The 13664-nt window shown below is 44.5% G+C and overlaps 1 protein-coding gene across 3 annotated transcripts in view; it reads right to left on the bottom strand.

The window, feature by feature from the left end:
* The window catches only part of SGK3 (serum/glucocorticoid regulated kinase family member 3), a 63799-nt gene extending 51988 nt beyond the window's left edge, over positions 1-11811 (bottom strand). For all 3 annotated transcript variants that reach the window (XR_015222081.1, XM_086608681.1, XM_086608683.1), the window contains exon 1: positions 11765-11811. The gene's annotated coding sequence lies outside the window, so the exon portion shown is untranslated. The remainder of the gene's footprint in view (positions 1-11764) is intronic.
* Positions 11812-13664: the final 1853 nt, after the last annotated feature.

The following is a 13664-nucleotide window of genomic DNA, read 5'->3' as shown; positions in this document are numbered from 1 at the left end:
CTCTGGTCAGGACAACCAGATCCCTTTCTTTCGAAAGAGCCGCAGCACACATTGCAGCTTTAATCCAAAGGAAACACTGCACAGACTGGCTTCCCATTGCGACGTCGGAACACTCTTTCTGCCTTTTTCACTCACCCTGGATTTGAAGAAAGTCAACAGTAAGCTTTTAGCATCACTGGTGTCAGCCAGGGTGAGTGTGCAAAGGCTCTGAACTCTCTGGGGAGCGGAACACAGTGCAGCATTCCTCTTTCAGAACAGCAAGTCCAGGCATTTACCGTTAACTGCCGAGGTCACTCAAGTCACACCACTGTTCATTCTGATGAAGCAGTTCTGTTAAAGTTTTTTACTTTCATTGCTGTAACAAGCAGTGGAAATAAATCCATGGTTGGGAGAGTGTGGATCCAGCATCTGACCTTTGTGAAGTATCAGCTACTTGTGGAACGAAATCTGGACCCACCACAGATGGGCTCAAGGTACAGACCAGAAATGGAGATGGGATTAGACTGGATGATCTTTAAGGTCCCTTCTAATCCAAACCACTCTGTGATTCTGTAAATCTGAAAGCATGCCTTTTAAGTTTTAAATTGATGTTTCATGCTATGGTAGATCCACTGGCCCTGGGCACAATGACAGACTATGTGCAGTAGGCAACTGAAGAAAATACAGAAGGCAGCAGATCCTTTAGATTTGTTTCTAGACAAACGGAGAGCAACCAGTTCAGAAGACAAGTTGAGTAAACATCATGAAACGGGAGGAGAGGGAGCTCATAAATGTAACGAAGACAAATGTGAGCACGCTCAAGTAGAGAGACCTCACAAGAGACAGTACTAAGAGAAGAGACAAGAAAGCAGCAGCAGTTCCTCCAAGAAACAATACAACAGGATAATCTGTGCTTGTGCCCTGTAAAAATAAACAGCAGAAGTTGTAGCACAATATTTATTTGTCAAGACAGACACAGAATGTGAAAACACAGTCAAATTGCTAGCAATAAGCATATCTGAATTAGTACATCGGTATGAGAATCAGCATCGTTAAAATAGCATTATAATGCAAATTTTAAAAAAATGGCTATCAACAAAAAAGAAATCCTTATCATCAATATGTTTATAGCTTAAGAGCATGAAAAACCTGATGAGACGACATCCAGAAGGCTATCATGTTCAGGACATCAGTCTTCACCAAGAGAGTCAAATAAAAGCAGTGATTAGCATAACAGCAATGACAGGTAAGGTTTCAGGGGGAAGGCAGGGGGGAAGAGTGAGAGAGAGAATGTGAATGAAAGCGTGTGCATGTGTGCATGATGGAAAAAACAAACAAACAAAACAAAGCAACAAAAAACAACAGGTAGGACTATTAGAGACCAAATGATTCAGTTTAACTTCAAATTCCTGAGGAAAAGACAATCCAGAACAAATTAATTAGCAGCACCTGGAAGATAATCGATTAACTATTAGCCAAAAGAGATTTGTTAAATCCCACTGCTAACTTCCTTTGACAGGCCTTCCAAATAGGTAGGAGAGAAACCACAGATGTCACATCTTTCCTTTAGTAAGGCTTTGAAACTGCCTCAAGATATTTTAACAATCAAGACTATAGATGCAGGAAGAATAAGTATTAGTTCAGGATGTGAGAAACAAAGGTTAAATTTATCATCGTCAGGACTGAGTAGTGATCTGGAAGGACGGAGTGAAATGTAGCGGGTTATGTACAAGATAGTGCCCACAGGCAGGAAACATCAAAAATAGACATACAGGATGGGAAACAACAAGGCAGCAGACTACAGCGGGTCCCAAGAAACAAATACCATGCTGCTGTTAAGACAGACAAACATTGCTATGAGATATAAAATAAAAAAAGGTGTTGGAGTGCAAAGCCTGAGCATAATCTGCTGAACTCAGAAAATCCTTCTACTTTACCCTGTTTGAGTCTGAATACCTAGGAAACATGTGGACCAAGGGTCTAGGGAACAGTAATGAGAATGCAAAGTAGACTCGAAAATGTGACTTATGGGGAGATGGGCAGACAAGCTAGTTCTTAGTAGTGGGAAAAAAACCCCACACTTAAAAGATAGCTGTTACACTGGGAGACTACTACAAAGAGAAAGGAATTGTCTCTTCAGTCAGCTATGGATAGGACAAGTCCTAATGAGCTCAAAATGAGCACAGGAAAGGTTCAAGTTAAACACTGGAGGAGGAGAGATAAGAACATTAAAAACTATGGAAGCATAGTGAGTATTGGAAAAGATTCCACCAGGAAAGAGCTTTAAAACAGCTGAGGCAAACACTTCTTCATAAAAGACAGATTGCACCTTTGGGCAGAGACAGTTAAATGACCTCTTGAGACTGAGATCTTATGGCTGGGAGCGATGTTCTAGGAAAGAGACGGCAGCAAACAACTGAGGGGAAGAAAGAGTGGTTTGAAAGCACAGAGAGGAGGAGCACTGAGGCAAGTCAAGAGACAGGCAGGACACTGAGAAAAGGCAAGATGAAAAATGAGACTGCCGTTTGCAGGGAGAGCCGCTGCAGAGGCGTGTTACACTTTCGTGAGCAACTACTTATGAGGTTGCACCTGAAGTCAAGAGAAAAGGCAGGCTCCAGGTGCTGGCATCTGCCCTTGCTGTAGTTTTTGTTCCCATGTCTACCTTATTAAGTAATGCAGTGCAAGAAAAGCACATCCACAGGGAGGGAAGCAGTCGATGTTGAGGACGCAGCATCCACACTACCCACGTTGGCACGGCAGGATCTGTACGTTTTGCTTCAAGCCAGTTCTAGCCTGGTCCTGTAGGCAGGACAACCATTCGTGGCTAGTGGGTGTTAAAAGCACTCCTGCAGAACATCTTCCAGTCTGACTTCATCTGAAAGGAATCCAGCTCATGTTCCCCAAGATCGCTTGGCAAAGTGAACCCAAACGTGGTGAGGGATGTACTTTGAAAGCAGGCTCCAGAACTGAACTGATACCATAACACAGACTCACCCTAAGCCAAACCAGAGGAATCCAACAACAACAAACCAACAGTGGTATCCACATGGCAGAGAGCAAAGCAGGACAGGTCCACCGCGGCAGACCAGAACAACACTGCTTGCCTCAACTGTTAGACAGATCTCAATACTTTGCAGCAACAAGCATAACTGAAGTGACAGTGTTAAGTGTCTGGGCACCAGGCACATTTCGAGACAGCATACTGACCATTTTAACTGACATCTGATGTGACACATGGACATCTTTGGTAGGTCTGTAAACAAACCGTTGCTATCACAATGTTTTCATTTAACAACTCGATTTACTTTAAAACACCATTACTAATAATCTGACTTTTTTTTTCTTAAATGAGGACCTACTCTAGGGGCTTTTTGACTCATATAAAATAAAATAGCAGAACCAAACCAGAAGGCCAAGTGCCCAACCCATCAATCTTTTCCAGCTGCCAAGTCACAAAGTGGTAACCAAGACAAAGAATGTTCCCGTTTCTCATTGCCAGTTCCTAATTTCTTATCCACATATTCTCATTTCATGATGCCAATTTTTTTTCCTACGAAGGGTCAAATGGTGCACTTGTCTGTGCATGCACCTATCTTCGAAAATCACCTGTTTAGATTCTGAGCTGCAAGGCCATACTCTGCTCCTTATGAGTCCATCGCTCTGTAGCTTCTGAAATATTTCACCCCTACGGATTCCTTGTCAAGGACTGTTTTGTTTCTTACTCTGTGCACATCACGAATGCAGCATGGTTCCCTGAATAATTATCCAGGCTCTGACTGGGTGGTTGATGAGAAAATTTCTTTCAGGTCACCTCAAGTGATGCTCCTACATAAAACAGCAAACTGATTTTTGCACACATTGACAAGTTTACAGTTTTATTTCTGAGTAAAACTCTGTAAGTGTTAATGCTATTCCTTCTCCACCTCTATTTTAATTCTTTATGAACAAATACACATGAAACATGGGGGGGGGGAGGGAAGCAACAACCTCAACTAATATCAGTAAACACAAAATGTTTGCATAGAAGATCTAGATACCTTTTAGATCCTAGCCAGCTCACGTTGCAGAGCTGTGTTTGCAAGACAGGCATTATTTACACATTTTGGTGAGCACTCCACAAATTTAACAGTTTAAGGCAGGTTATGAATTTCTAATAGCCTCTGTCAATTCACATTAACTGTGCTTAAACACCCATATGCTATGACCAAACCCAAATGAATCATAAATTTGAAGTTCCTCTGAATTTGTGAGGTTAAGTCAAGCTTCTAGTTTAAATTTACATTGCCTTGGATGTGCAAATTAACATCCAGGCAGCAAAACTTACTTTTAATTGGCTTGGACAGTAGAACTCTTTCCTTTTCAGTCTGCCTTCTGATTTTAATTGGGTAGAAAACTACTGTAAATATTTTCTTCTGTCTCACCCCTTCTTCCCAAGGTTTTTTATAAACAAGTGAGGTATTGTTTAGCTGCTATACACTATATCCCACACACCCCAAACCAAATCAGAGGAAAAATAGACATTCAGATTGCTACAGAGCACTCAGGTTTTTATGTATCTTTTGATCAAACATTGCAGAACATTTTAGCTACCTCCAAAAAAAATGACTAGTGCAACTTACAGCATCTTTTTAGCTTTGCTTCTCATTATCTGTGTAAGGAGAGAAAAGTAGGCTTGGACACTTCGGCAAGCGAACCTAGAAAGATTTGCTCAGCAGTTTCTGAGTCTCTGGTCAACAGCTCTGTGCTGTTCAAAGCCCAAGTACAAGTGCATCACTGTTCTCTCATTTAAATGTAGAATAATTCTAGGATTCATGGCAATGCCAGCTTAAACTTAGCTCTAAAGAAACCCTTTGTTTTCAAATAAATCAGGGCCTGGTTTTAGATAATTCTATAAAGAATCCTATTCATCTGCCACATAACATATTAGTTAACATGAAAAGAGCACCAAAGAGGCAGCCAACCTCCAAAAAATTCTGAAGAAAAGTGCAGTTAAACCAATCTATCCGGCATATGCCTTTAGAGTTACATATAATGTGTGTGGACACATACACAAGATGTAAAACCTCATTGGAAACAGCACAGTTTGTTCTTGATACAAACACTTTATACTAAGACAGTTGAAAATTTCGGAGCACATTGGCTACGCTGTCTTGCCAAAGCAATGGAATTGCTTGGGTTTTCTGTCACTGCTGCAAGTATCACAGAGTTTTTAAGAGACGCTACCAAGGGACAGTTTTGTGGTCCCCTGGCAGAGGAAACCCTGTATATTTTCAACTGGGGCTCTGAACCCAGAAGGATGGCAGAAAAGAGTTGTTAGACCCAACAATTCCAAAGACGACAGATATTCTTTTACCAAGGGCTGATTTGAGAGATATGGGGTGAAATTTAGATGTCTTAGTATTAAAATGCTGCCTAAGTATTTCCACAATAGTCTGAAAATCCAGAACCCCTTGTAAGAGCAACTGATGACGTTAAATTACTTATTTACAAGAAACTTCCCGTGAGTACCAGGAGATTAGATGAACATCATTCGATGCATTACTTAAACGGAACACTTAAATGAAACAGGAGGGTCTAATATTTGGGGGAAAAAAAAATCAGGAGGCAAACTAGATTCTAGGCTGTCAGCATCGACTCTAACTCTAGATAACCCCTTTCTGTTTCACTTTGTACCTCTCATGAAACATTGCTTTATACTCATTAATGCTACATGCCCATTTTACTTACAAGAAAACATAGCTTTTTTTTCTTTTTATATAATCAAGATGTACCATCAGGACTTTGCAGCAAGGAAGCAGAAGTCTCATAGTTCTTTGATGTACTTGTCTTCAAGCATTTGACAGTCTAGGTACTTCTGCCAGGTAGCTTTTACTTCTGAACTGTTCTAAATTTTTTCCATTTTGCAGTTTTTGGTAGCATTCCAAACTTCTAGACTTAACGCATCTTGCTTTTGCAAGCTATGGTTAAATCCCATCCACAGGGATGTACAAAAGTTATTTTTTCCTTTAATTACCTCCTACCCCTCTTCCATGCTCTTCCCAACATTGAAGTAAAACACGTACCAGAAACTGGAAATTCCACAGCATTTAAGGAAAAGCATTCATTTTCTGAATGCTCAGTCCTTACTTATTTACTAAATTTAGTATGAAACATATTTTAGGGCTTATAGTGATCCCAGTTCATAAATACCTAGCACTAAGATGCGAAAAAATAAAATTCTGAACCTAAACTATCATAACCTAAACTATCATGATCTTACTCTGTTCTGTCAGAGTCCTGCAGACCAAGTAGATTTGTATTTAAATACGTATGTCCAACATTCTTGCACTTAAAACAGGAACTACACGGGGCATAGAAGAGGTCAGGAGACAGACGGTCAAGGGCTGCAGCACGTGCTCCAGAAGGTGAGTGGGTGGCGACTGGACTCGATTTAGCCTTGAGAAGAGGAGCTCCAGGGGGACCTCACAGCAGTCTCCCAATGCCTTCCAGAAGGTTACTGAGAAGACAGAGACAGACTCTTCCCTTGCGGTGCATTGCCTGAGAAGGGAAATCACTATGAGGCTAATTGAGCGCTGGCACAGGTTGCCCAGAGGGGCTGTGGGGCCTCTGTCTTTGGAGGTTTTCAAAAGCCAGCTAGACAAAGCCCTAAGCAACCCTTTCTGAACTCAAGGTTAACACTGTTTCAAGCAGGATGTCACACCTCCCAAGGTTCATTCTAAGCAGAGTAAGTCCACGATTTAAGATGTTTAGCCCTAAGCAGCACTTACCCCTCAGCGTATCTTCCTAGCTGAATCCGGAAATGTCACTGTAATGCAACGTTATGTGCAACATCAGAGGACAATAATCCTCACAAGTCCCCCAAAAGCTCATTAAAATATCAATTTGAGCAAAGACTAAGCACGTAAAGCCCTGAAATAGCTATCAAGATAGCTTTTGAAAATAAGAACTGTGTTTCCAACTGGTGCCTTATTTTAACAGCAAATGGAAAAGTTGCAAGATCTCAAACACTGGCACACAGTTTGCATATATCTAGGTATCAGATTTTGCATCCTATATTATATTGATAATTATAAATACTTGGGAGTGACTTCAATTCCACAGTTGTTCAATAAACACTAAAATATGAGGTATAAGTCCATGAGGCTCTGCAAATCTATTCTGATGCACCTGTTACCTTAGCAACATTGAGTCCAGAATCAGAGGCAGCACCTTCCTCTGTCTGATGTCTGTTCCAAAACATTTTGCAACTAACAATACGAAGAAAACATTATAAATAGTTCCGTTTCCTCAGTGATTTCACAACTGTGAACAAGAGATGGAGAAGTACCATTGAAGGAAAATTGACTGCAAGAACTGGAAGAGACGGCAGCAGCAAAGCAGCACACTGGTGCCTTAAAAGCAGATGGAAACGTGTCGGTCTTGCTTCTCAGCGGAGGTAAAGGATCAGAAGTTGGTACCCCTTTGGTTTACTCCAAGGGAAACGTAGCGGTCTGTAGTTATGCAACTTCTGCAGTGGCAATATTTTGCAATCGTATTTGGCAAGGCACTTAGCACTAGCAGCTTGCCAGTCACCCTCAGTGTTTCAAACAAGACTGCCAAGAAATAAGACGTGGTATCTCTTTGAATAAAGGAGCTTTGAAATAAATTTAGACACCAATCAAGCTTATCCACACTCCTCCCAAACCAGGTGCTTTCCTGCCCTAAAACAAAGAAACGCTGTAGTTGCAAGCAAAGCATTTCAAATATGAGAGAAGGAGGAATTTCCCTCTCCTTGTCAGATGAGGCTCGTGGGATGTCTAAGAGACCCAAGTGAAAAGATCATGTGAAGATACAACCTTACTTCTCCCTTTGCTAAAGGCTAGGGAGGAAGACTTTCAACAAGAATCAGGTGAGGGAGTGGAGTTATAGGTCCCTCATTCCCAAATCTGTGGTATGGATCGATTACTAAAAACCTGCACAATACAAAACTGCCAGGCTGACACCTGTCACCACACAGATACACCACGTGAGAGAGGTGGCCCAGGATGGAGATTCTTCCAATGGAAATGGGCTTTTTGGTAGGAAACACTGGACCCTCTCCCCACTTCAGCTTCACAGCTTAAACTCCTAAACTAGGATTACAAACAGCTGGCATCACCCCCTCCAGATCTCGGAGCCTATTCTTCTTCTGGGCCCAGTTTTCTCCTAGAGTAACTAGCCAAGTTGCTCCTCTCTTGAAACATGGAGCATGTCCTGGAAATTCTCACCTCTGATAAAACAGCAACCAAGCACTAAAGCACAGCCCTCCTCCCAGGGGAACGCACAAACTGCTGCAACAGAGTCAGGTTCTGGTGCTGCCTCGTGTCAGCCTCAGGCAACTTGCGGCATCTCCCAGGAGATGGCCCAGGTGAAACATGAGGGGAGAAGCATGTCTCCCCACTCACTTCAGCCTACGCAACAACTGCAGAGGCGGGAGAAGATGTGGGCTTGAACCCCTCGGACACAGGGACCAGGAGCCTGAGTTTCAACTACCGGAACTCAGTCTACTCTTCAGACAAGTCCCATCACCACCACCGGCTCTGCAGGAAAGGTGAGTGCTGGCTCCTCTTCTGGTGAAGTTTTAAAAAGAAAGCCTATACAACTGCATTTCGAGACACAACCAGTCCTATCAGTGTGTGTGTTTACAATGTGCTTGCCAGGTGTCCTAGTTTGTTGATCTCCTAAGGGCTTTGATGCTCAACTACAGCAGCTCTAGATAAGGCGCTTAAGAACTTTCTGCTTAAAGAGGGAGATTCAATACATTTAAGACACTTTCAGAGTCAGGCAGACACTGTGTTAGGTAGTTTGGAAGACTTGAGGGGGATAAATTCTGCTTGAGAATTAGGAATGCAAGCAGGAACCTGATTAACACATTTTAAAATGTTCTCACAGTATGATGAAGCCCTTCAGTTCTACTTTGGAAAGCGTGTTTGCTTCACAAGTTATTTTAGCATATGGAAAGTACTTAAACTAGAACAAAATGAAGCCTTCAATATAAACACTCGAAGTGCTAAGTTCAAATAAAAACAACATATTGCTTTACTACAGCTCAGTCTATATAAATACATAGATTATTTATGCTAGTTTCTAGTTCCTTGGTCTACAGAAAAAAATAATTCATAGAAGTATAAGTCTTCAATGACTTATAAGCATCCAAAAACGAAGTCACAAAAACAACCAATAGCAACTTTCCTTTCAGGAAGTGCCCACTCCTTAAAAATAACATTTTTCTAAATGACAAATTAGCCAAAAAATAAATACTCATTTACAACTACGTGTCATCTGATCTCATCTTACATACAGAAATGCTGAGCATTTGTGTATAAAATGGCTTGTAGCCGTGGGACAAAAATGCCCTAGTACTTGTATGCAAATTATAAAACTGAAACCATCTGGAAAATGATGTGGGACACAAGCAGGATAACTCAGGAGAGAGCTCATGTGTGGATGTGGCTGAAGGATCACAGCTTATTAGAAGCTTATCCTGTATGGATGGGATGAAAAATAAGATTTGACATACCCTCTTATACAGCGATGAATAGCATGAACCTGCAATTAACATGCATGGCATTAGAAAATGACAGATGATTTCCATCATAAATCCTAGATCCCAGGAGAGACAAGAGTTGCTTTGCATCTATTTTTATTTGCTAATACCTGTGACATTTTATTTAATACACTTTATTTTTGGCTCTCAGCATACTCTATTGAAATATCTTGTTGCTAGGTCAAGTCAGCTTTGGAGGCTTGCAGATACTTCAGTGAGCTAGGCTGAAACAATTCTGCATATTAAAAACCAGCAATCACTATTTTAAACATATGCCATTACAGTCAAATTATCCACCTACTTGTGGATTGACTTTAAACAAGTAAAAAAAATGAACAGACTAGTAATTTTAAAGTGCCCACATCTTGAAACTTGAATAACTAGCTCTTTCCAATGCATTATTTTATAAGTAGAATGAGCTAGGAACCACCCAACTGAAGTCTCCTGTAGGTCCTTTGAAGACCTCTATTGAGTTAGACTTGAATATCCAGCTTTTTCAGGCTTCTTAGAAAGCTACCTGTCCTTAGAGAATGAAAACACCAAGAGAAATAATAGAAAGCAACAACTCCTATCAGTTGCTGATTATCAAAATTAAGATCCCCTCAGAGCAGCATAACGAATGAAGTACAAGTCTTGCAACACTCTGGATATAGCCCATGTATACACCAGTCTGCATAACTCTCCTTCCTCTCAAGAAATGTTTAATCCTCCTTCAAGATAACAACAGATACTGAATATGTTGGATTAGCATGAAGGAAATCAAATGCAAGGACTGTCAGCATCTATCATGAGTGTCCAATATAAATTTCCATGCTGTTTCTATGCTCATAGCACGTAACAAAGAGGCTGTAGCGCTTAGAAAAGAGAAATACAGGGACTGCTAACTGTGTTTTGCTGCCAACTAGTGCATATTCCTACTCTTCATTCACTTCCAAAAATTAAGAGAAAGAGCCTGGCAGAATTCAGGCAAAAAACAGCTCTACAGGAGCACGTAAGTCTCAGCAAGGGGAAGGCAAGAAGGAGAACTGACCAATGCTCATGAAAGAATGCAAACACAAAGTCGGGCAGGTGAATGACACTCTATCAAACTCCACTAGTTCTCCCGCTAACGCAAACCCTCCAAGTCTGTGTCAGAATTTTACCTTCCCTGTAAAAGATCTGTTCAGAAAAGTGCCGATGCCTTGCAACTCCTTCTGCATGGGAGGAGAAAACATTATTTTAATTTTCTCCCTGCCTCTAACCTTCTCTTCTACTGAAGGTGTTTAAAGGGGTAGAGAGGCGAGCCCAGCCCTTGCCCCTCTGGCGCAGAGACCACTGGAAAGAGAGATCGCAGACCTGAGCTGTGTTAAGTGCCTTTCCTCTGCCAGGCACAGAGCAAAGGGAACCAGGAGTCTCCCCATCCTACAAGGGCACGGGGAAAGGGTTCTCCGGAAAAGAGCTCTTTCAGCTGCTCTAATGTAAATGCCAAGCCATCCCTTACCTCTTAAATGTCTGCTCCCAGCTTAGCATCACTGTCTATATGAAATTAAGTAGTGGAACCGAAATGGAGTTTGGTGGTTGCGGCCCAGAAACCAAACCCTCCCAAACGCAGCCAGCCAGGCAAAATAAAACATAATATGTAAAACTACACATACGCGTGGCAACTCATAAAAACATTAGGGCAAGAGTACTAGGAGGAGCCAGTAACACCGCTGGAGAAGAGTGGGCATAAAAAAAAAAAAAAGACCAGAGCAGAATGTGAAATGCAGAATGACTTTGCAGCTTCTTTGCAAATACAGTATCTAAAACTACACCAGCTGAGGGGAAAAACAAACAAACAAACAAACAAAAAGCAGAAGTTTCTCCATGTTTGTTTTGCTTATTCATCTGCGAGCACTTTGCCCCCGGTCCGTAACTGGATCCCTGCAGCTGGAGCCGTCCGCCCACGCGGATCAGCACTTCCCTGCGTGACCAGTCGCAGTTCCACCCTCCCCCCAACCCCCAAAAAAATCTAGGGAGGGCCATACTGAACATTCTCCACAGAAGCGATATAGGGAAAGCACGCGTACGTTTTCGGGCTGCAGTAAAAGGGAGGCAAATCCGTCCCGCGCCCCGTCCCCACCCCACCCCACCCCCGCGACCGGTGAACCTCCGCGGCTCCGGACGGCCCCTGTTTAACGCGCCCGCGCGCCTGCCGTCTGCGAGCGGCTGCCGGCACCTGGGACGCCGGACCCCGCGTACCTGTCCGCCGCCCGGGGCGGGCCGAGGGGTGTCCGTCCGTCCGTCCGTCCGTCCGCCCGCCCGCTGGAGCGGCCTCTTCCTCCTCGCCGGCGGGGCGCGCGCTGCCTTCCCTGCCGCGTCAGCCGCGCTCCTCCCGCGCAGCCCCGCGCTGACGGGATCCGGCACGCGGCACGCGGCGGCTCCCCCCGCCGCGCCCCCTCGCCTCGCCGCGCCGCGGGGACGGGGCAGCCGCGCGCGACCGCCGCTCCCCCCCACCCCACCGGCGCAGGCAGCGCCGCTGCCGGTGCCGCGGCCGAGCAGCGCCCCCCGGGCGGCGGCGAGCGGCGCCCGCCGCGGGGTCAGCCGAGGACTCGCCGCCGGCGCCGGCCCTGGCCCGCTCCCGCCGAGGGCCCCGAGGCTGCAGCTTCCCGAGGGACAGGCACGGGCGGAGCCGCGCCTGCTGCCTGCAGAGCCTGCGGCTGTCGGCAAACACTGGGATATGGGACTCAAGGCCGGATTACCGGGCTCCTCCAGCCTCCACTTAAACCGGCGGATAATCCAGGGCGACGCGGTCTTCCCCACGTCCAGCACCAACCGGGCAGCGCGCGCCTCGCCTCGGGAGCGGGATTCGAGGGGTGGGGGTGTCTGAAGCTGCGCCCGCGGTGCCGGCCGCTCCCGGAGGCACGCGACGAGTTACTCCTCGTCGGCTGGATACGCGTCGCCTACACAAGGCTGGAGCGCTCCGTCAACCGCAACGCTGTCACACCTCGGCACGGAAAGCGAAGAAGGATTTTCGATGCCAGTGTTTCAATCATCTGGCCAGCAAAAAAATGAATTAATGGGGCTGGACAGAGGGAAGAGACATTGGAGACATGAGGCAGGGCGTGGAAGCATCCTCCCTCTTCTGTCTTCTAGGCGTTATTTTGCCTTTTTATCTTCAATAGTCACTTTCAGTGCTCGTTTCTCACAGCAGGATGTGGTAAAAATAGAGTTATCAGTTTGTCTCAGGCAATGTTTGTTGTCTCTTTTCTGGCTGCTGCTTCTGTGCTTCCTGCCACGCTTTCTTCTCCACATACTACCGCAGGATGCAGCACAGAAAAACCAACACTACCTTTAATTTGCACAATCCTGCCTCAAAACACTTCTGTGGGTCGGATTCATGGTTCTGAGTATGGCTGGCTGAGGCTCCCACGTGGCACACCTGAGAAGGTGGTACCAGCTTGGAGGGGTCACAAAACAAGGAGAATTCAGGAAGGCCTCAGAGACAGGACATGAGACGAGGGAGGTTGTTCCAAGCACAGAAGGGGCACAGGTGAAATTTTTGAGTGGCTAAAAGAGGAAGGCAAGAGACTGCTGAGAAAGGCAACAGCTCAGAGATGTTGATCAGCCTGAGATGCAAGAAAGAAAACGGAGACTATAGTACGGGCAAAAGTGAATCCTAGACAAAGCTCAATCTGATAGTCTGGTATAGTGAATCTATGAGGAGCGGCTGAGAGAACTGAGGTTGTTTAGCCTGGAGAAAAGGAGGCTCAGGGGAGACCTTATCACTCTCTACAACTACCTGAAAGGAGGTTGTAGCGAGGTGGACGTTGGTCTCTTCTTCCAAGTAGCAAGCAATAGGATGAGAGGAAATGGCCTCAAGTTGGGCCAGGGGAGGTTTAGATTGGATATGAGGAACAATTTCTTCACCAAAAGGGTTGTCAGGCATTGGAACAGGCTGCCCAGGGAAATGGTTGAGTCACCATCCCTGGAGGTATTTAAAAGACACTTAGATGTGGTGCTTAGGGACGTGGTTTACTGGTGGACTTGGCAGTGCTAGGCTAGCGGTTGCACTCTGTGATCTTAAAGGTCTCTTCCAACCTAAATGATTCTATGATTCTATCTGATGTCCTAGTATATCTTAAAAAGAATGATCACTACA

This window comes from Tauraco erythrolophus, chromosome 3 (genome assembly GCF_009769465.1).
Source record: "Tauraco erythrolophus isolate bTauEry1 chromosome 3, bTauEry1.pri, whole genome shotgun sequence".
In the NCBI taxonomy this organism is placed as follows: Eukaryota; Metazoa; Chordata; class Aves; order Musophagiformes; family Musophagidae; genus Tauraco; species Tauraco erythrolophus.
The sequence above is the reverse complement of the archived record's forward strand: the minus strand, read 5'-3'. Positions and strand labels throughout refer to the sequence as shown.